Source organism: Phyllobates terribilis, unplaced genomic scaffold (assembly GCF_046119375.1).
Source record: "Phyllobates terribilis strain yellow unplaced genomic scaffold, ASM4611937v1 Scaffold_9__5_contigs__length_417890890, whole genome shotgun sequence".
Taxonomy (NCBI): domain Eukaryota; kingdom Metazoa; phylum Chordata; class Amphibia; order Anura; family Dendrobatidae; genus Phyllobates; species Phyllobates terribilis.
Genome location: NW_027362769.1, coordinates 176251574 through 176274924, shown reverse-complemented (window position 1 = coordinate 176274924; position 23351 = coordinate 176251574).

Sequence of the window (23351 nt, the reverse complement as noted above, 5' to 3'; positions counted from 1 at the left end):
AATGTAAAAACCGCCTGATGACGTTGAGCCCTACTGCCAGCATAGTAAGGAGGTGTGCAGGATCCCTTCTGCGCAGTTAGAAAGCTTGTGGCATGACCAGACAGGCTTTGGGTGCAGGTGGAAGACCGAGAGGAGGTTGAGGAGGCAGAAGCAGTGGAGGAACTTTGACATAAAGAGGATTGACGCACAACTCGTGGGGACGGCAAGACTTGGACAGCAGCCCCTTGTCCTGCTGTCACCATAGTTACCCAGTGCCCAGTCAGCGACATGTAACGCCCCTGTTCATGCCTACTCGTCCAAGTGTCTGTGGTGAAATGCACCCTGTCACACACAGAGTTTCTCAAAGAAGCGGTGATGTTGTGTGCGACATGCTGGTGGAGCGCAGGCACACCTTTCTTTGAGAAGTAGTGCCGACTGGGCATCTGGTACTGGGGCACTGCGACGGACATAAGGTCTCGAAAATCCTCTGTGTCCACCAGGCGGAAAGGCAGCATTTCTGTAGCCAAGAGCTTGCAGATGGTGAAATTCAACCTCTTAGCTTTCTCATGGCTAGGAGGAAATGGTCTTTTACTTGTCCACATCTGAGGGACCGAGGGCTGGCTATTGTGCTTAGACGGGGTTGATAAGGGTGTCCCCGGCAAACTGCCGGTCTGTGAGGAAGATGCAGGCGGACATGTTAGGTTGCCTTGATCCAAAGGTGGTGCTATCGATGTCGGACAGCGCTCAACACCAGCTGGTGTTACCACCTCCAAAGAAAATGATGACCTGCCAATCACGCTGGCTGTTGCGGGTAAAGAGGTGGCAGGTCTGCACCCCAAAACAGGTGTGACTGCTGTCCCCCCAGTCACAGAGGATGAAGAGGCCGCGGATGCACAAGATATGGCAGACGGTGGTTGGCCCGGCCGGCTAGGCCGCATTGTAGCACACTGAGCTTCCCACTGCAACTTATGCTTCATGTCCATGTGCCGGTTCATTCATGAAGTACTCAAACTATGTATTTTTTGGCCTCTACTTAGCTTTTGCTGACAAATGTTACAGATAACACGAGTTGGGTCATCTTTATCGATCTGAAAAAATGCCCAAGCTATGCAAGGCTTAGCACCCATGCGACCTGAAGAGCCACCACGACTTGTGGTGAGAGGCAGAGTTGTGTTTGAGGATGCAGTTGTTGACGTGCTTCCAGTACTACGTCTCTGTCCAGGAAGGCGCAACCTGACCTCATCGTCACTAGCATCCTCCTCCACCTCCTCAGCTGACCTCATCTCTTGGCTGACTGTGGGTTGACAGTAAGTGGGATCTCCAACCTCATCATCATCACCCTGTGCGTTATCACACCCGTCGTCCTCAGAGCCAACCTGTTCCTGCCCTGGCAAAAAACTAAAGTTGTCGCTCCAATCAGGCATTTGAGTCTCATCATCGTCTTCCTCATTGTCTCCACCAACAGGAGTTACAGTTTGGGAATGAGGGTCTACATTATGGTCAGAACCTTCTGCGTCTGGTCCTGGGTCCGATTCATAGAGATTCTGGGCATCAGTGCAGATCATTTCCTCGTCTGGATTCACAGAAGCGCTGGAGTCGACCTCTGATTCCCAGGCTATAGTATGAGTAAACAGCTCTGCAGACTCAACCATCTGTTCTACCTCATACTCAGACGGGCAGCTGGAGATTTGGGAGCTGTGAGGAAGCAAGTGCGATTGGGGTGACACCTCTGAGGACTGGAGTATTTGTGATGTTGAAGTTGAGGTGGAGGAGAGCCCACTTAAAGGAGCACTTGATATCCGTTGAAGCACCTGCTGTTTTTGTGCCTCATCTGGAATTTGTAGCGATTGGCGTGGCCGTAAGAAAGGGATCTTATCACATTGTCCGCTAAAAGAAGTAGACATTTTAGTTTGGCTGGAAGATGGTCTTTCTTCTGCAGATGTTACTGTTGCTTTAACACCTACCCCACGGACACAACCTTTTTTCCCCTTCCCAACACGCCTATTCCCCTTTCCACCAGCAGCAGGCCTTTTTCCACTCATTTTGGTGGTTAACTAATTCACAACTCTGGAGTTGTTTGCACAAAAAAACAATGGATGGGAACCGAGCAGAGCTGAGTGGCCAAACTGTGGTATTAGGCCAAAACTATTGGCTGGGTTAGATGCAGAAAAAAATTATATTCAATTTGCAACCTGATGGAGGTCAGTATAGATGGACTAATAGAGAAAGTCCCACACACAGCTAGAAGCCCAAATATTTTTTCAGAGGTAGATGTAGAAAAAAATTAGATTCAGTTTGCAACCTGATGGAGGTCAGTATAGATGGACTAATAGAACAAGTCCCACACACTGCTAGAAGCCCAAATATTTTTTCAGAGGTAGATGCAGATAAAAATTATTTTTAATTTGCAACCTGATGGAGGTCAGTATAGATGGACTAATAGAGAAAGTCCCACACACTGCTAGAAGGCCAAATATTTTTTCAGAGCTAGATGCAGACAAAAAATTATTTTCAGTTTGCAACCTAATGGAGGTCAGTATAGATGGACTAATAAAGAAAGTCCCACACACTGCTAGAAGGCCAAATATTTTTTCAGAGCTAGATGCAGACAAAAAATTATTTTCAGTTTGCAACCTGATGGAGGTCAGTATAGATGAACTAATAGAACAAGTCCCACACACAGCTAGAAGCCCAATATTTTTTCAGAGGTAGATGCAGAAAAAAAATATATTCAGTTTGCAACCTGATGGAGGTCAGTATAGATGGACTAATAGAGAAAGTCCCACACACTGCTAGAAGGCCAAATATTTTTTCAGAGCTGGATGCAGATAAAAATTATTTTTAATTTGCAACCTGATGGAGGTCAGTATAGATGGACTAATAGAACAAGTCCCACACACAGCTAGAAGCCCAAATATTTTTTCAGAGGTAGATGCAGATAAAAATTATTTTTAATTTGCAACCTGATGGAGGTCAGTATAGATGGACTAATAGAGAAAGTCCCACACACTGCTAGAAGGCCAAATATTTTTTCAGAGCTAGATGCAGAAAAAAATTATATTCAGTTTGCAACCTGATGGAGGTCAGTATAGATGGACTAATAGAACAAGTCCCACACACAGCTAGAAGCCCAAATATTTTTTCAGAGGCAGATGCAGATAAAAATTATTTTTAATTTGCAACCTGATGGAGGTCAGTATAGATGGACTAATAGAACAAGTCCCACACGCAGCTAGAAGGCCAAATATTTTTTCAGAGCTAGATGCAGAAAAAAATTATATTCAGTTTGCAACCTGATGGAGGTCAGTATAGATGGACTAATAGAACAAGTCCCACACACAGCTAGAAGCCCAAATATTTTTTCAGAGGCAGATGCAGATAAAAATTATTTTTAATTTGCAACCTGATGGAGGTCAGTATAGATGGACTAATAGAACAAGTCCCACACACTGCTAGAAGGCCAAATATTTTTTCAGAGCTAGATGCAGACAAAAAATTATTTTCAGTTTGCAACCTGATGGAGGTCAGTATAGATGGACTAATAGAGAAAGTCCCACACACTGCTAGAAGGCCAAATATTTTTTCAGAGCTGGATGCAGATAAAAATTATTTTTAATTTGCAACCTGATGGAGGTCAGTATAGATGGACTAATAGAGAAAGTCCCACACACTGCTAGAAGGCCAAATATTTTTCCAGAGCTAGATGCAGACAAAAAAATATTTTCAGTTTGCAACCTGATGGAGGTCAGTATAGATGGACTAATGGAACAAGTCCCACACACAGCTAGAAGCCCAAATATTTTTTCAGAGGTAGATGCAGAAAAAAATTATATTCAGTTTGCAACCTGATGGAGGTCTGTATAGATGGATTAATAGAACAAGTCCCACACACAGCTAGAAACCCAATATTTTTTCAGAGGTAGATGCAGAAAAAATATATATTCAGTTTGCAACCTGATGGAGGTCAGTATAGATGGACTAATAGAGAAAGTCCCACACACTGCTAGAAGGCCAAATATTTTTTCAGAGCTAGATGCAGAAAAAAATTATATTCAGTTTGCAACCTGATGGAGGTCAGTATAGATGGACTAATAGAACAAGTCCCACAAACTGCTAGAAGCCCAAATATTTTTTCAGAGCTAGATGCAGAAAAAAATTATATTCAATTTGCAACCTGATGGAGGTCAGTATAGATGGACTAATAGAATGATGCTATGCCCAAAAGATTTTACTTCACTAGGTGCAGTAAAAAAATTGGTATTCTATACACAGGTGGTATATCTTGCAACACAGATAGGCTACTCCACTGACTAACACACTCTGCAATAGGCCAAAAAGGATTAGCTTTGCTAGATTCAGCCAAATGCTGTGAAAAAAACTTGCACAGCACTGGCACAGACCTGCCTGGCAAAAACTGATAGGAACTGATGTAACCTAGTCCTGAAAAGGACTGCAATTACAATTAGTCTTTACTCCCACAACCTATCTATTTAAGAGCACAGACCTGCCTGATAAAAGTCGTAGGAAATGCTGTAACCTAGTCCTTAAAAGGACTGCAATCACAACTATTCCCTACTCCCAAGCTATCTGTAGATTTGTGTGAAAATTGGCTTGAAATTAACAAGGTATAGCGCACACAGCAACAGCGGTGCCGTCTAACACGCAGCTGCAGCAGTGAGAAAATGGTGGCGACGGGGAAAATGGCTTGGTCTTATAGGGCAAGGACATGTGACATACACTGCCAATCACACATGCCCTTGCTTGTGTGAAAAAAAGCACTTCGCTCCGTGTGTGCGCTGCTGATAGGCTGACAGATTGCACCTCCCCACTGCAAATGCGGGAAAGAGAAAAAAAAATGGAGATCTTCATTGTTCCTGCAGAGATCCATCCCCTGCCCCTCCCCCCGCCCCGCTGTACACTCAAACTGCGTATTAACATTAATTTTCATCATTACTGAGAAAAAATCCAGTTTGGTGCACGAACAGTTATCGAACATAACCTCGAACAGCCGAATTTTTCTCAAATCGTTCGTGTTCGCCGAACGGCTCGAACACCGCCCAAAACAGCTCGAATTTGAGATTGGCGAACAGTTCGAGTAGAACAACGCTCATCTCTACTGCTGACTTGACAGATTTCCAGAAGGCAGTCATTGATACACTTCACAAGGTCCCAGAGTCTGGAGGAAGAGTGGAGAGGCCACAACTTTTTGATGATATTATAATTTAGTGAGATGCACCTGTATATATAAGGGAGTAACATAACAATAATAATAATATTTTGTACATAGGGGGCAGTATTATAGTAGTTATATTCTTGTACATAGGAGCAGTATTATAGTAGTTATATTCTTGTACATAGGAGCAGTATTATAGTAGTTATATTCTTGTACATAGGGGACAGTATTATAGTAGTTATATTCTTCTACATAGGGGCAGTATTATAGTAGTTGTATTCTTGTACATAGGGGGCAGTATTATAGTAGTTATATTCTTGTACATAGGAGCAGTATTATAGTAGTTATATTCTTATACATAGGAGCAGTATTATAGTAGTTATATTCTTGTACATAGGAGCAGTATTATAGTAGTTATACTCTTGTACATAGGAGCAGTATTATAGTAGTTATATTCTTGTACATAGGGGACAGTATTATAGTAGTTATATTCTTCTACATAGGGGCAGTATTATAGTAGTTATATTCTTGTACATAGGAGCAGTATTATAGTAGTTATATTCCTGTATATAGGGGGCAGTATTATAGAAGTTATATTCTTGTACATAGGAGAAGTATTATAGTAGTTATATTCCTGTACATAGGAGCAGTATTATAGTAGTTATATTCTTGTACATAGGTGACAGTATTATAGTAGTTATATTCTTGTACATAGGGGGCAGTATTATAGTAGTTATATTCTTGTACATAGGAGCAGTATTATAGTACTTATATTCTTGTACATAGGAGCAGTATTATAGTAGTTATATTCTTGTACATAGGAGCAGTATTATAGTAGTTATATTCTTGTACATGGGGGCAGTATTATAGTAGTTATATTTTTGTACATAGGGGGCAGTATTATAGTAGTTATATTCTTGAACATAGGAGCAGTATTATAGTAGTTATATTCTTGTACATGGGGGCAGTATTATAGTAGTTATATTCTTATACATAGGGGGCAGTTTTATAGTAGTTATATTCTTGTACATAGGAGCAGTATTATAGTAGTTATATTCTTGTACATAGGGGCAGTATTATAGTAGTTATATTCTTGTACATAGGGAGCAGTATTATAGTAGTTATATTCTTGTACATAGGGGGCAGTATTATAGTAGTAATATTCTTGTACATAGGAGCAGTATTATAGTAGCTATATTCTTGTACACATGGGGCAGTATTATAGTAGTTATATTCCTGTACATAGGGCAGTATTATAGTAGTTATATTTTTGTACATAGGGAGCAGTATTATAGTAGTTATATTCTTGTACATAGGGGGCAGTATTATAGTAGATATATTCTTGTAAATAGGGAGCAGTATTATAGTAGTTATATTCTTGTACATAGGGGCAGTATTATAGTAGTTATATTCTTGTACATAGGGGGCAGTATTATAGTAGTTATATTCTTGTACATAGAGGGCAGTATTATAGTAGTTATATTCTTGTACAAGGGGGCAGTATTATAGTAGTTATATTCTTGTACATAGGGGCAGTATTATAGTAGTTATATTCTTGTACATAGGAACAGTATTATAGTAGTTATATTCTTGTACATAGGAGGCAGTATTATAGCAGTTACATTCTTGTACATAGGGGCAGTATTATAGTAGTTATATTCTTGTACATAGGGGCAGTATTATAGTAGTTATATTCTTGTACACAGGGGGCAGTATTATAGTAGTTATATTCTTGTACATAGGGAGCAGTATTATAGTAGTTATATTCTTGTACATAGGGGGCAGTATTATAGTCGTTATATTCTTGTACATAGGGGCAGTAATCTAGTAGTTATATTCTTGTACATAGGGAGCAGTATTATACTAGTTATATTCTTGTACATAGGGGCCGTATTATAGTACTTATATTCTTGTACATAGGGGCAGTATTATAGTAGTTATATTCTTGTACATAGGAACAGTATTATAGTAGTTATATTCTTGTTCATAGGGGCAGTATTACAGTAGTTATATTCTTGTACATAGGAGCAGTATTATAGTAGTTATATTCTTGTACAAAGGAGCAGTATTATAGTAGTTATATTCTTGTACATAGGGGCAGTATTATAGTAGTTATATTCTTGTACATAGGAACAGTATTATAGTAGTTATATTCTTGTACATAGGAGGCAGTATTATAGCAGTTATATTCTTGTACATAGGGGCAGTATTATAGTAGTTATATTCTTGTACATAGGGGCAGTGTTATAGTAGTTATATTCTTGTACATAGGGGCAGTGTTATAGTAGTTATATTCTTGTACATAGAGGGCAGTATTATAGTAGTTATATTCTTGTACATAGGGGGCAGTATTATAATAGTTATATTCTTGTACATAGGGGCAGTATTATAGTAGTTATATTCTTGTACAAAGGGGCAGTATTATAGTAGTTGTATTCTTGTACATAGGGGCAGTATTATAGTAGTTATATTCTTGTACAGAGGAACAGTATTATAGTAGTTATATTCTTGTACATAGAGGGCAGTATTATAGTAGTTATATTCTTGTACATAGGGGGCAGTATTATAATAGTTATATTCTTGTACATAGGGGCAGTATTATAGTAGTTATATTCTTGTACATAGGAACAGTATTATAGTAGTTATATTCTTGTACATAGGAACAGTATTATAGTAGTTATATTCTTGTACATAGGGGCAGTGTTATAGTAGTTATATTCTTGTACATAGGGGCAGTGTTATAGTAGTTATATTCTTGTACATAGGGGGCAGTATTATAGTAGTTATATTCTTGTACATAGGGGGCAGTATTATAGTAGTTATATTCTTGTACACAGGAGCAGTATTATAGTAGTTATATTCTTATACAAAGGGGCAGTATTATAGTAGTTACATTCTTGTACATAGGGGCAGTATTATAGTAGTTATATTCTTGTACATAGGAACAGTATTATAGTAGTTATATTCTTGCACATAGGAGGCAGTATTATAGCAGTTATATTCTTGTACATAGGGGCAGTATTATAGTAGTTATATTTTTGTACATAGGGGCAGTATTATAGTAGTTATATTCTTGTACACAGGGGGCAGTATTATAGTAGTTATATTCTTGTACATAGGGGCAGTATTATAGTAGTTATATTCTTGTACATAGGAACAGTGTTATAGTAGTTATATTCTTGTACATAGGAGGCAGTATTATAGCAGTTATATTCTTGTACATAGGGGCAGTATTATAGTAGTTATATTCTTGTACATAGGGGCAGTATTATAGTAGTTATATTCTTGTACACAGGGGGCAGTATTATAGTAGTTATATTCTTGTACATAGGGAGCAGTATTATAGTAGTTATATTCTTGTACATAGGGGGCAGTATTATAGTAGTTATATTCTTGTATATAGGGGCAGTATTCTAGTAGTTATATTCTTGTACATAGGGGCAGTATTATAGTAGTTATATGCTTGTACACAGGGGGCAGTATTATGGTAGTTATATTCTTGTACATAGGGAGCAGTATTATAGTAGTTATATTCTTGTACATAGGAGGCAGTATTATAGCAGTTATATTCTTGTACATAGTAGCAGTATTATAGTAGTTATATTCTTGTACATAGGGGCCGTATTATAGTAGTTATATTCTTGTACATAGGGGCAGTATTATAGTAGTTATATTCTTGTACATAGGAACAGTATTATAGTAGTTATATTCTTGTGCATAGGGGCAGTATTATAGTAGTTATATTCTTGTACATAGGAGCAGTATTATAGTAGTTATATTCTTGTACATAGGAGCAGTATTATAGTAGTTATATTCTTGTAGATAGGGGGCAGTATTATAGTAGTTATATTCATGTACATAGAAGCAGTATTATAGTAGTTATATTCTTGTACACAGGAGCAGTATTATAGTAGTTATATTCTTGTATATAGGAGCAGTATTATAGTAGTTATATTCTTGTACATAGGGTGCAGTATTATAGTAGCTATATTCTTGTACATAGGGGGCAGTATTACAGTAGTTATATTATTGTACATAGGAGCAGTATTATAGTAGTTATATTCTTGTACATAGGAGCAATATTATAGTAGTTATATTCTTGTACATAGGGGCAGTATTATAGTAGTTATATTCTTGTACAAAGGGGCAGTATTATAGTAGTTATATTCTTGTACATAGGGGCAGTATCATAGTAGTTATATTCTTGTACATAGGAACAGTATTATAGTAGTTATATTCTTGTACATAGAGGGCAGTATTATAGTAGTTATATTCTTGTACATTGGGGGCAGTATTATAATAGTTATATTCTTGTACATAGGGGCAGTATTATAGTAGTTATATTCTTGTACAAAGGGGCAGTATTATAGTAGTTATATTCTTGTACATAGGAACAGTATTATAGTAGTTATATTCTTGTACATAGGGGCAGTATTATAGTAGTTATATTCTTGTACAAAGGGGCAGTATTATAGTAGTTATATTCTTGTACATAGGGGCAGTATTATAGTAGTTATATTCTTGTACATAGGAACAGTATTATAGTAGTTATATTCTTGTACATAGAGGGCAGTATTATAGTAGTTATATTCTTGTACATAGGGGGCAGTATTATAATAGTTATATTCTTGTACATAGGGGCAGTATTAAAGTAGTTATATTCTTCTACATAGGAACAGTATTATAGTAGTTATATTCTTGTACATAGGAGGCAGTATTATAGCAGTTATATTCTTGTACATAGGGGCAGTATTATAGTAGTTATATTCTTGTACATAGGGGCAGTATTATAGTAGTTATATTCTTGTACACAGGGGGCAGTATTATAGTAGTTATATTCTTGTACATAGGGAGCAGTATTATAGTAGTTATATTCTTGTACATAGGGGGCAGTATTATAGTCGTTATATTCTTGTACATAGGGACAGTAATCTAGTAGTTATATTCTTGTACATAGGGAGCAGTATTATAATAGTTATATTCTTGTACATAGGCGCCGTATTATAGTAGTTATATTCTTGTACATAGGGGCAGTATTATAGTAGTTATATTCTTATACATAGGAGCAGTATTATAGTAGTTATATTCTTGTACATATGGGGCAGTATTATAGTAGGTATATTCTTGTACATAGTAGCAGTATTATAGTAGTTATATTCTTGTACATAGGGGCCGTATTATAGTAGTTATATTCTTGTACATAGGGGCAGTATTATAGTAGTTATATTCATGTACATAGGAACAGTATTATAGTAGTTATATTCTTGTGCATAGGGGCAGTATTATAGTAGTTATATTCTTGTACATAGGAGCAGTATTATACTAGTTATATTCTTGTACATAGGAGCAGTATTATAGTAGTTATATTCTTGTACATAGGAGCAGTATTATAGTAGTTATATTCTTGTACATAGGGGGCAGTATTTTAGTAGTTATATTCTTGTATATAGGAGCAGTATTATAGTAGTTATATTCTTTTACATAGGAGCAGTATTATAGTAGTTATATTCTTGTATATAGGAGCAGTATTATAGTAGTTATATTCTTGTACATAGGGTGCAGTATTATAGTAGCTATATTCTTGTACATAGGGAGCAGTATTATATTAGTTATATTCTTGTACATAGGAGCAGTATTATAGTAGTTATATTCTTGTACATAGGGAGCAGTATTATAGTAGTTATATTCTTGTACATAGGAGCAGTATTATAGTAGTTATATTCTTGTATATAGGAGCAGTATTATAGTAGTTATATTCTTGTACATAGGGTGCAGTATTATAGTAGCTATATTCTTGTACATAGGGAGCAGTATTATAGTAGTTATATTCTTGTACATAGGGAGCAGTATTGTAGTAGTTATATTCTTGTACATAGGGGGCAGTATTATAGTAGTTATATTCTTGTACATAGGGGGCAGTATTATAGTAGTTATATTCTTGTACATAGGGGCAGTATTACAGTAGTTATATTCTTGTACATAGGAGCAGTATTATAATAGTTATATTCTTGTACAAAGGGGCAGTATTATAGTAGTTATATTCTTGTACATAGGGGCAGTATTATAGTAGTTATATTCTTGTACATAAGAACAGTATTATAGTAGTTATATTCTTGTACATAGGAGGCAGTATTATAGCAGTTATATTCTTGTACATAGGGCCAGTATTATAGTAGTTATATTCTTGTACATAGGGGCAGTGTTATAGTAGTTATATTCTTGTACATAGGGGCAGTGTTATTGTAGTTATATTCTTGTACATAGAGGGCAGTATTATAGTAGTTATATTCTTGTACATAGGGGGCAGTATTATAATAGTTATATTCTTGTACATAGGGGCAGTATTATAGTAGTTATATTCTTGTACAAAGGGGCAGTATTATAGAAGTTGTATTCTTGTACATAGGGGCAGTATTATAGTAGTTATATTCTTGTACATAGGAACAGTATTATAGTAGTTATATTCTTGTACATAGAGGGCAGTATTATAGTAGTTATATTCTTGTACATAGGGGCAGTATTATAGTAGTTATATTCTTGTACAAAGGGGCAGTATTATATAGTTAAATTCTTGTACATAGGGGCAGTATTATAGCAGTTATATTCTTGTACATAGGAACAGTATTATAGTAGTTATATTCTTGTACATAGGGGCAGTGTTATAGTAGTTATATTCTTGTACATAGGGGGCAGTATTATAGTAGTTATATTCTTGTACATAGGGGGCAGTATTATAGTAGTTATATTCTTGTACATAGGAGCAGTATTATAGTAGTTATATTCTTGTACAAAGGGGCAGTATTATAGTAGTTATATTCTTGTACATAGGAGGCAGTATTATAGCAGTTATATTCTTGTACATAGGGGCAGTATTATAGTAGTTATATTCTTGTACATAGGGGGCAGTATTATAGTAGTTATATTCTTGTACATAGGGGCAGTATTATAGTAGTTATATTCTTGTACATAGGGAGCAGTATTATAGTAGCTATATTCTTGTACATAGGGGCAGTATTATAGTAGTTATATTCTTGTACATAGGGGGCAGTATTATAGTAGTTATATTCTTGTACATAGGGGGCAGTATTATAGTAGTTATATTCTCATACATAGGAGCAGTATTATAGTAGTTATATTCTCGTACATAGGAGCAGTATTATAGTAGTTATATTCTTGTACATAGGGGGCAGTATTATAGTAGTTATATTCTTGTACATAGGGGCAGTATTATAGTAGTAATATTCTTGTACATAGGAGCAGTATTATAGTAGCTATATTCTTGTACACATGGGGCAGTATTATAGTAGTTATATTTTTGTACATAGGGAGCAGTATTATAGTAGTTATATTCTTGTACATAGTGGGCAGTATTATAGTAGATATATTCTTGTAAATAGGGAGCAGTATTATAGTAGTTATATTCTTGTACATAGGGGCAGTATTATAGTAGTTATATTCTTGTACATAGGGGGCAGTATTATAGTTGTTATATTCTTGTACATAGGGGGCAGTATTATAGTAGTTATATTCTTGTACACAGGAGCAGTATTATAGTAGTTATATTCTTATACAAAGGGGCAGTATTATAGTAGTTATATTCTTGTACATAGGAGGCAGTATTATAGCAGTTATATTCTTGTACATAGGGGCAGTATTATAGTAGTTATATTCTTGTACATAGGGGCAGTATTATAGTAGTTATATTCTTGTACATAGGGGCAGTGTTATAGTAGTTATATTCTTGTACATAGGGGGCTGTATTATAATAGTTTTATTCTTGTACATAGGGGGCAGTATTATAGAAGTTATATTCTTGTACATAGAGGGCAGTATTATAGTAGTTATATTCTTGCACATAGGGGGCAGTATTATAATAGTTATGTTCTTGTACATAGGGGCAGTATTATAGTAGTTATATTCTTGTACAAAGGTGCAGTATTATAGTAGTTATATTCTTGTACATAGGGGCAGTATTATAGTAGTTATATTCTTGTACATAGGAACAGTATTATAGTAGTTATATTCTTGTACATAGAGGGCAGTATTATAGTAGTTATATTCTTGTACATAGGGGGCAGTATTATAATAGTTATATTCTTGTACATAGGAGCAGTATTATAGTAGTTATATTCTTGTACAAAGGGGCAGTATTATAGTAGTTACATTCTCTTACATAGGGGCAGTATTATAGTAGTTATATTCTTGTACATAGGGACAGTATTATAGTAGTTATATTCTTGCACATAGGAGGCAGTATTATAGCAGTTATATTCTTGTACATAGGGGCAGTATTATAGTAGTTATATTCTTGTACATAGGGGCAGTATTATAGTAGTTATATTCTTGTACACAGGGGGCAGTATTATAGTAGTTATATTCTTGTACATAGGGGCAGTATTATAGTAGTTATATTCTTGTACATAGGAACAGTATTATAGTAGTTATATTCTTGTACATAGGAGGCAGTATTATAGCAGTTATATTCTTGTACATAGGGGCAGTATTATAGTAGTTATATTCTTGTACATAGGGGCAGTATTATAGTAGTTATATTCTTGTACACAGGGGGCAGTATTATAGTAGTTATATTCTTGTACATAGGGGCAGTATTACAGTAGTTATATTCTTGTACATAGGAACAGTATTATAGTAGTTATATTCTTGTACATAGGAGGCAGTATTATAGCAGTTATATTCTTGTACATAGGGGCAGTATTATAGTAGTTATATTCTTGTACATAGGGGCAGTATTGTAGTAGTTATATTCTTGTACACAGGGGGCAGTATTATAGTATTTATATTCTTGTACATAGGGAGCAGTATTATAGTAGTTATATTCTTGTACATAGGGGGCAGTATTATAGTAGTTATATTCTTGTATATAGGGGCAGTATTCTAGTAGTTATATTCTTGTACATAGGGGCAGTATTATAGTAGTTATATTCTTGTACACAGGGGGCAGTATTATAGTAGTTATATTCTTGTACATAGGGAGCAGTATTATAGTAGTTATATTCTTGTACATAGGAGGCAGTATTATAGCAGTTATATTCTTGTACATATTAGCAGTATTATAGTAGTTATATTCTTGTACATAGGGGCCGTATTATAGTAGTTATATTCTTGTACATAGGGGCAGTATTATAGTAGTTATATTCTTGTACATAGGAACAGTATTATAGTAGTTATATTCTTGTGCATAGGGGCAGTATTATAGTAGTTATATTCTTGTACATAGGAGCAGTATTATAGTAGTTATATTCTTGTACATAGGAGCAGTATTATAGTAGTTATATTCTTGTACTTAGGGGGCAGTATTATAGTAGTTATATTCTTGTACATAGGAGCAGTATTATAGTAGTTATATTCTTGTACACAGGAGCAGTATTATAGTAGTTATATTCTTGTATATAGGAGCAGCATTATAGTAGTTATATTCTTGTACATAGGGTGCAGTATTATAGTAGCTATATTCTTGTACATAGGGGGCAGTATTGCAGTAGTTATATTATTGTACATAGGAGCAGTATTATAGTAGTTATATTCTTGCACATAGGAGGCAGTATTATAGCAGTTATATTCTTGTACATAGGGGCAGTATTATAGTAGTTATATTCTTGTACATAGGGGCAGTATTATAGTAGTTATATTCTTGTACACAGGGGGCAGTATTATAGTAGTTATATTCTTGTACATAGGGGCAGTATTATAGTAGTTATATTCTTGTACATAGGAACAGTATTATAGTAGTTATATTCTTGTACATAGGAGGCAGTATTATAGCAGTTATATTCTTGTACATAGGGGCAGTATTATAGTAGTTATATTCTTGTACATAGGGGCAGTATTATAGTAGTTATATTCTTATACACAGGGGGCAGTATTATAGTAGTTATATTCTTGTACATAGGGAGCAGTATTATAGTAGTTATATTCTTGTACTTAGGGGGCAGTATTATAGTAGTTATATTCTTGTACATAGGGGCAGTATTCTAGTAGTTATATTCTTGTACATAGGGGCAGTATTATAGTAGTTATATTCTTGTACACAGTGGGCAGTATTATAGTAGTTATATTCTTGTACATAGGGAGCAGTATTATAGCAGTTATATTCTTGTACATAGGAGGCAGTATTATAGCAGTTATATTCTTGTACATAGTAGCAGTATTATAGTAGTTATATTCTTGTACATAGGGGCCGTATTATTGTAGTTATATTCTTGTACATAGGGGCAGTATTATAGTAGTTATATTCTTGTACATAGGAACAGTATTATAGTAGTTATATTCTTGTGCATAGGGGCAGTATTATAGTAGTTATATTCTTGTACATAGGAGCAGTATTATAGTAGTTATATTCTAGTACATAGGAGCAGTATTATAGTAGTTATATTCTTGTACATAGGGGGCAGTATTATAGTAGTTATATTCTTGTACATAGGAGCAGTATTATAGTAGTTATATTCTTGTACACAGGAGCAGTATTATAGTAGTTATATTCTTGTATATAGAAGCAGTATTATAGTAGTTATATTCTTGTACATAGGGTGCAGTATTATAGTAGCTATATTCTTGTACATAGGGGGCAGTATTACAGTAGTTATATTATTGTACATAGGAGCAGTATTATAGTAGTTATATTCTTGTACATAGGATCAGTATTATAGTAGTTATATTCTTGTACATAGGGGCAGTATTATATTAGTTATATTCTTGTACAAAGGGGCAGTATTATAGTAGTTATATTCTTGTACATAGGGGCAGTATCATAGTAGTTATATTCTTGCACATAGGAACAGTATTATAGTAGTTATATTCTTGTACATAGAGGGCAGTATTATAGTAGTTATATTCTTGTACATTGGGGGCAGTATTATAATAGTTATATTCTTGTACATAGGGGCAGTATTATAGTAGTTATATTCTTGTACAAAGGGTCAGTATTATAGTAGTTATATTCTTGTACATAGGAACAGTATTATAGTAGTTATATTCTTGTACATAGGGGCAGTATTATAGTAGTTATATTCTTGTACAAAGTGGCAGTATTACAGTAGTTATATTCTTGTACATAGGGGCAGTATTATAGTAGTTATATTCTTGTACATAGGAACAGTATTATAGTAGTTATATTCTTGTACATAGAGGGCAGTATTATAGTAGTTATATTCTTGTACATAGGGGGCAGTATTATAATAGTTATATTCTTGTACATAGGGGCAGTATTATAGTAGTTATATTCTTGTACATAGGGGCAGTATTATAGTAGTTATATTCTTCTACATAGGAACAGTATTATAGTAGTTATATTCTTGGACATAGGAGGCAGTATTATAGCAGTTATATTCTTGTACACATGGGGCAGTATTATAGTAATTATATTCTTGTACATAGGGGCAGTATTATAGTAGTTATATTCTTATACATAGGAGCAGTATTATAGTAGTTATATTCTTGTACATATGGGGCAGTATTATAGTAGGTATATTCTTGTACATAGTTTCATTATTATAGTAGTTATATTCTTGTACATAGGGGCCGTATTATAGTAGTTATATTCTTGTACATAGGGGCAGTATTATAATAGTTATATTCTTGTACATAGGAACAGTATTATAGTAGTTATATTCTTGTGCATAGGGGCAGTATTATAGTAGTTATATTCTTGTACATAGGAGCAGTATTATAGTAGTTATATTCTTGTACATAGGAGCAGTATTATAGTAGTTATATTCTTGTACATAGGGGGCAGTATTTTAGTAGTTATGTTCTTGTACATAGGAGCAGTATTATAGTAGTTATATTCTTGTACATAGGAGCAGTATTATAGTAGTTATATTCTTGTATATAGGAGCAGTATTATAGTAGTTATATTCTTGTACATAGGGTGCAGTATTATAGTAGCTATATTCCTGTACATAGGGAGCAGTATTATATTAGTTATATTCTTGTACATAGGAACAGTATTATAGTAGTTATATTCTTGTACATAGGGGCAGTGTTATAGTAGTTATATTCTTGTACATAGGGGGCAGTATTATAATAGTTTTATTCTTGTACATAGGGGGCAGTATTATAGTAGTTATATTCTTGTACATAGAGGGCAGTATTATAGTAGTTATATTCTTGCACATAGGGGGCAGTATTATAATAGTTATATTCTTGTACATAGGGGCAGTATTATAGTAGTTATATTCTTGTACATAGGAACAGTATTATAGTAGTTATATTCTTGTACATAGGAGGCAGTATTATAGCAGTTATATTCTTGTACATAGGGGCAGTATTATAGTAGTTATATTCTTGTACATAGGGGCAGTATTATAGTAGTTATATTCTTGTACACAGGGGGCAGTATTATAGTAGTTATATTCTTGTACATAGGGGCAGTATTATAGTAGTTATATTCTTGTACACAGGGGGCAGTATAATAGTAGTTATATTCTTGTACATAGGGAGCAGTATTATAGTAGTTATATTCTTGTACATAGGAGGCAGTATTATAGCAGTTATATTCTTGTACATAGTAGCAGTATTATAGTAGTTATATTCTTGTACATAGGGGCCGTATTATAGTAGTTATATTCTTGTACATAGGGGCAGTATTATAGTAGTTATATTCTTGTACATAGGAACAGTATTATAGTAGTTATATTCTTGTGCATAGGGTCAGTATTATAGTAGTTATATTCTTGTACATAGGAGCAGTATTATAGTAGTTATATTCTTGTACATAGGAGCAGTATTATAGTAGTTATGTTCTTGTACTTAGGGGGCAGTATTATAGTAGTTATATTCTTGTACATAGGAGCAGTATTATAGTAGTTATATTCTTGTACACAGGAGCAGTATTATAGTAGTTATATTCTTGTATATAGGAGCAGTATTATAGTAGTTATATTCTTGTACATAGGGTGCAGTATTATAGTAGCTATATTCTTGTACATAGGGGGCAGTATTGCAGTAGTTATATTATTGTACATAGGAGCAGTATTATAGTAGTTATATTCTTGTACATAGGGGCAGTATTATAGTAGTTATATTCTTGTACATAGGGGCAGTGTTATAGTAGTTATATTCTTGTACATAGGGGGCAGTATTATAATAGTTATATTCTTGTACATAGGAGCAGTATTATAGTAGTTATATTCTTGTACATAGAGGGCAGTATTATAGTAGTTATATTCTTGTACATAGGGGGCAGTATTATAATAGTTATATTCTTGTACATAGGGGCAGTATTATAGTAGTTATATTCTTGTACATAGGGGCAGTATTATAGTAGTTATATTCTTCTACATAGGAACAGTATTATAGTAGTTATATTCTTGTACATAGGAGGCAGTATTATAGCAGTTATATTCTTGTACATAGGGGCAGTATTATAGTAGTAATATTCTTGTACATAGGGGCAGTATTATAGTAGTTATATTCTTGTACACAGGGGGCAGTATTATAGTAGTTATATTCTTGTACATAGGGAGCAGTATTATAGTAGTTATATTCTTGTACATAGGGGGCAGTATTATAGTCGTTATATTCTTGTACATAGGGACAGTAATCTAGTAGTTAAATTCTTGTACATAGGGAGCAGTATTATAGTAGTTATATTCTTGTACATAGGGGCCGTATTATAGTAGTTATATTCTTGTACATAGGGGCAGTATTATAGTAGTTATATTCTTGCACATAGGAACAGTATTATAGTAGTTATATTCTTGTGCATAGGGGCAGTATTACAGTAGTTATATTCTTGTACATAGGAGCAGTATTATAGTAGTTATATTCTTGTACAAAGGGGCAGTATTATAGTAGTTATATTCTTGTACATAGGGGCAGTATTATAGTAGTTATATTCTTGCACATAGGAGGCAGTATTATAGCAGTTATATTCTTGTACATAGGGGCAGTATTATAGTAGTTATATTCTTGTACATAGGGGCAGTATTATAGTAGTTATATTCTTGTACACATGGGGCAGTATTATAGTAATTATATTCTTGTACATAGGGGCAGTATTATAGTAGTTATATTCTTATACATAGGAGCAGTATTATAGTAGTTATATTCTTGTACATATGGGGCAGTATTATAGTAGGTATATTCTTGTACATAGTAGCAGTATGATAGTAGTTATATTCTTGTACATAGGGGCCGTATTATAGTAGTTTTATTCTTGTACATAGGGGCAGTATTATAATAGTTATATCCTTGTACATAGGAACAGTATTATAGTAGTTATATTCTTGTGCATAGGGGCAGTATTATAGTAGTTATATTCTTGTACATAGGAGCAGTATTATAGTAGTTATATTCTTGTACATAGGAGCAGTATTATAGTAGTTATATTCTTGTACATAGGGGGCAGTATTTTAGTAGTTATATTCTTGTACATAGGAGCAGTATTATAGTAGTTATATTCTTGTACATAGGAGCAGTATTATAGTAGTTATATTCTTGTATATAGGAGCAGTATTATAGTAGTTATATTCTTGTACATAGGGTGCAGTATTATAGTAGCTATATTCTTGTACATAGGGAGCAGTAATATATTAGTTATATTCTTGTACATAGGAACAGTATTATAGTAGTTATATTCTTGTACATAGGGGCAGTGTTATAGTAGTTATATTCTTGTACATAGGGGGCAGTATTATAATAGTTTTATTCTTGTACATAGGGGGCAGTATTATAGTAGTTATATTCTTGTACATAGAGGGCAGTATTATAGTAGTTATATTCTTGCACATAGGGGGCAGTATTATAATAGTTATATTCTTGTACATAGGGGCAGTATTATAGTAGTTATATTCTTGTACATAGGAACAGTATTATAGTAGTTATATTCTTGTACATAGGAGGCAGTATTATAGCAGTTATATTCTTGTACATAGGGGCAGTATTATAGTAGTTATATACTTGTACATAGGGGCAGTATTATAGTAGTTATATTCTTGTACATAGGGGCAGTATTATAGTAGTTATATTCTTGTACACAGGGGGCAGTATTATAGTAGTTATATTCTTGTACAAAGGGAGCAGTATTATAGTAGTTATATTCTTGTACATAGGAGGCAGTATTATAGCAGTTATATTCTTGTACATAGTAGCAGTATTATAGTAGTTATATTCTTGTACATAGGGGCCGTATTATAGTAGTTATATTCTTGTACATAGGGGCAGTATTATAGTAGTTATATTCTTGTACATAGGAACAGTATTATAGTAGTTATATTCTTGTGCATAGGGTCAGTATTATAGTAGTTATATTCTTGTACATAGGAGCAGTATTATAGTAGTTATATTCTTGTACATAGGAGCAGTATTATAGTAGTTATATTCTTGTACTTAGGGGGCAGTATTATAGTAGTTATATTCTTGTACATAGGAGCAGTAATATAGTAGTTATATTCTTGTACACAGGAGCAGTATTATAGTAGTTATATTCTTGTATATAGGAGCAGTATTATAGTAGTTATATTCTTGTACATAGGGTGCAGTATTATAGTAGCTATATTCTTGTACATAGGGGGCAGTATTGCAGTAGTTATATTATTGTACATAGGAGCAGTATTATAGTAGTTATATTCTTGTACATAGGGGCAGTATTATAGTAGTTATATTCTTGTACATAGGGGCAGTGTTATAGTAGTTATATTCTTGTACATAGGGGGCAGTATTATAATAGTTATATTCTTGTACATAGGAGCAGTATTATAGTAGTTATATTCTTGTACAAAGGGGCAGTATTATAGTAGTTACATTCTTGTACATAGGGGCAGTATTATAGTAGTTATATTCTTGTACATAGGAACAGTATTATAGTAGTTATATTCTTGCACATAGGAGGCAGTATTATAGCAGTTATATTCTTGTACATAGGGGCAGTATTATAGTAGTTATATTCTTGTACATAGGGGCAGTATTATAGTAGTTATATTCTTGTACACAGGGGGCAGTATTTTAGTAGTTATATTCTTGTACATAGGAGCAGTATTATAGTAGTTATATTCTTGTACATAGGAGCAGTATTATAGTAGTTATATTCTTGTATATAGGAGCAGTATTATAGTAGTTATATTCTTGTACATAGGGTGCAGTATTATAGTAGCTATATTCTTGTACATAGGGAGCAGTATTATATTAGTTATATTCTTGTACATAGCAGCAGTATTATAGTAGTTATATTCTTGTACATAGGGAGCAGTATTATAGTAGTTATATTCTTGTACATAGGAGCAGTATTATAGTAGTTATATTCTTGTACATAGGAGCAGTATTATAGTAGTTATATTCTTGTACATAGGGAGCAGTATTGTAGTAGTTATATTCTTGTACATAGGGGGCAGTATTATAGTAGTTATATTCTTGTACATAGTGGGCAGTATTATAGTAGTTATATTCTTGTACATAGGGGCAGTATTACAGTAGTTATATTCTTGTACATAGGAGCAGTATTATACGAGTTATAATCTTGTACAAAGGGGCAGTATTATAGTAGTTATATTCTTGTACATAGGGGCAGTATTATAGTAGTTATATTCTTGTACATAGGAACAGTATTATAGTAGTTATATTCTTGTACAAAGGAGGCAGTATTATAGCAGTTATATTCTTGTACATAGGGGCAGCATTATAGTAGTTATATTCTTGTACATAGGGGCAGTGTTATAGTAGTTATATTCTTGTACATAGGGGCAGTGTTATAGTAGTTATATTCTTGTACATAGAGGGCAGTATTATAGTAGTTATATTCTTGTACATAGGGGGCAGTATTATAATAGTTATATTCTTGTACATAGGGGCAGTATTATAGTAGTTATATTCTTGTACAAAGGGGCAGTATTATAGTAGTTGTATTCTTGTACATAGGGGCAGTATTATTGTAGTTATATTCTTGTACATAGGAACAGTATTATAGTAGTTATATTCTTGTACATAGAGGGCAGTATTATAGTAGTTATATTCTTGTACATAGGGGGCAGTATTATAATAGTTATATTCTTGTACATAGGGGCAGTATTATAGTAGTTATATTCTTGTACAAAGGGGCAGTATTATAGTAGTTATATTCTTGTACATAGGGGCAGTATTATAGCAGTTATATTCTTGTACATAGGAACAGTATTATAGTAGTTATATTCTTGTACATAGGGGGAGTGTTATAGTAGTTATATTCTTGTACATAGGGGGCAGTATTATAGTAGTTATATTCTTGTACATAGGGGGCAGTATTATAGTAGTTATATTCTTGTACATAGGAGCAGTATTATAGTAGTTATATTCTTGTACAAAGGGGCAGTATTATAGTAGTTATATTCTTGTACATAGGAGGCAGTATTATAGCAGTTATATTCTTGTACATAGGGGCAGTATTATAGTAGTTATATTCTTGTACGTAGGGGCAGTATTATAGTAGTTATATTCTTGTACATAGGGGCAGTGTTATAGTAGTTATATTCTTGTACATAGGGGCAGTATTATAGTAGTTATATTCTTGTACATAGGAACAGTATTATAGCAGTTATATTCTTGTACATAGGAGGCAGTATTATAGCAGTTATATTCTTGTACATAGGGGCAGTATTATAGTAGTTATATTCTTGTACATAGGGGCAGTATTATAGTAGTTATATTCTTGTACACAGGGGGCAGTATTATAGTAGTTATATTCTTGTACATAGGGGCAGTATTACAGTAGTTATATTCTTGTACATAGGAACAGTATTATAGTAGTTATATTCATGTACATAGGAGGCAGTATTATAGCAGTTATATTCTTGTACATAGGGGCAGTATTATAGTAGTTATATTCTTGTACACAGGGGGCAGTATTATAGTAGTTATATTCTTGTACATAGGGAGCAGTATTATAGTAGTTATATTCTTGAACATAGGGGGCAGTATTATAGTAGTTATATTCTTGTATATAGGGGCAGTATTCTAGTAGTTATATTCTTGTACATAGGGGCAGTATTATAGTAGTTATATTCTTGTACATAGGAACAGTATTATAGTAGTTATATTCTTGTACATAGGGGCAGTATTATAGTAGTTATATTCTTGTACATAGGGAGCAGTATTATAGTAGTTATATTCTTGTACATAGGAGGCAGTATTATAGCAGTTATATTCTTGTACATAGTAGCAGTATTATAGTAGTTATATTCTTGTACATAGGGGCCTTATTATAGTAGTT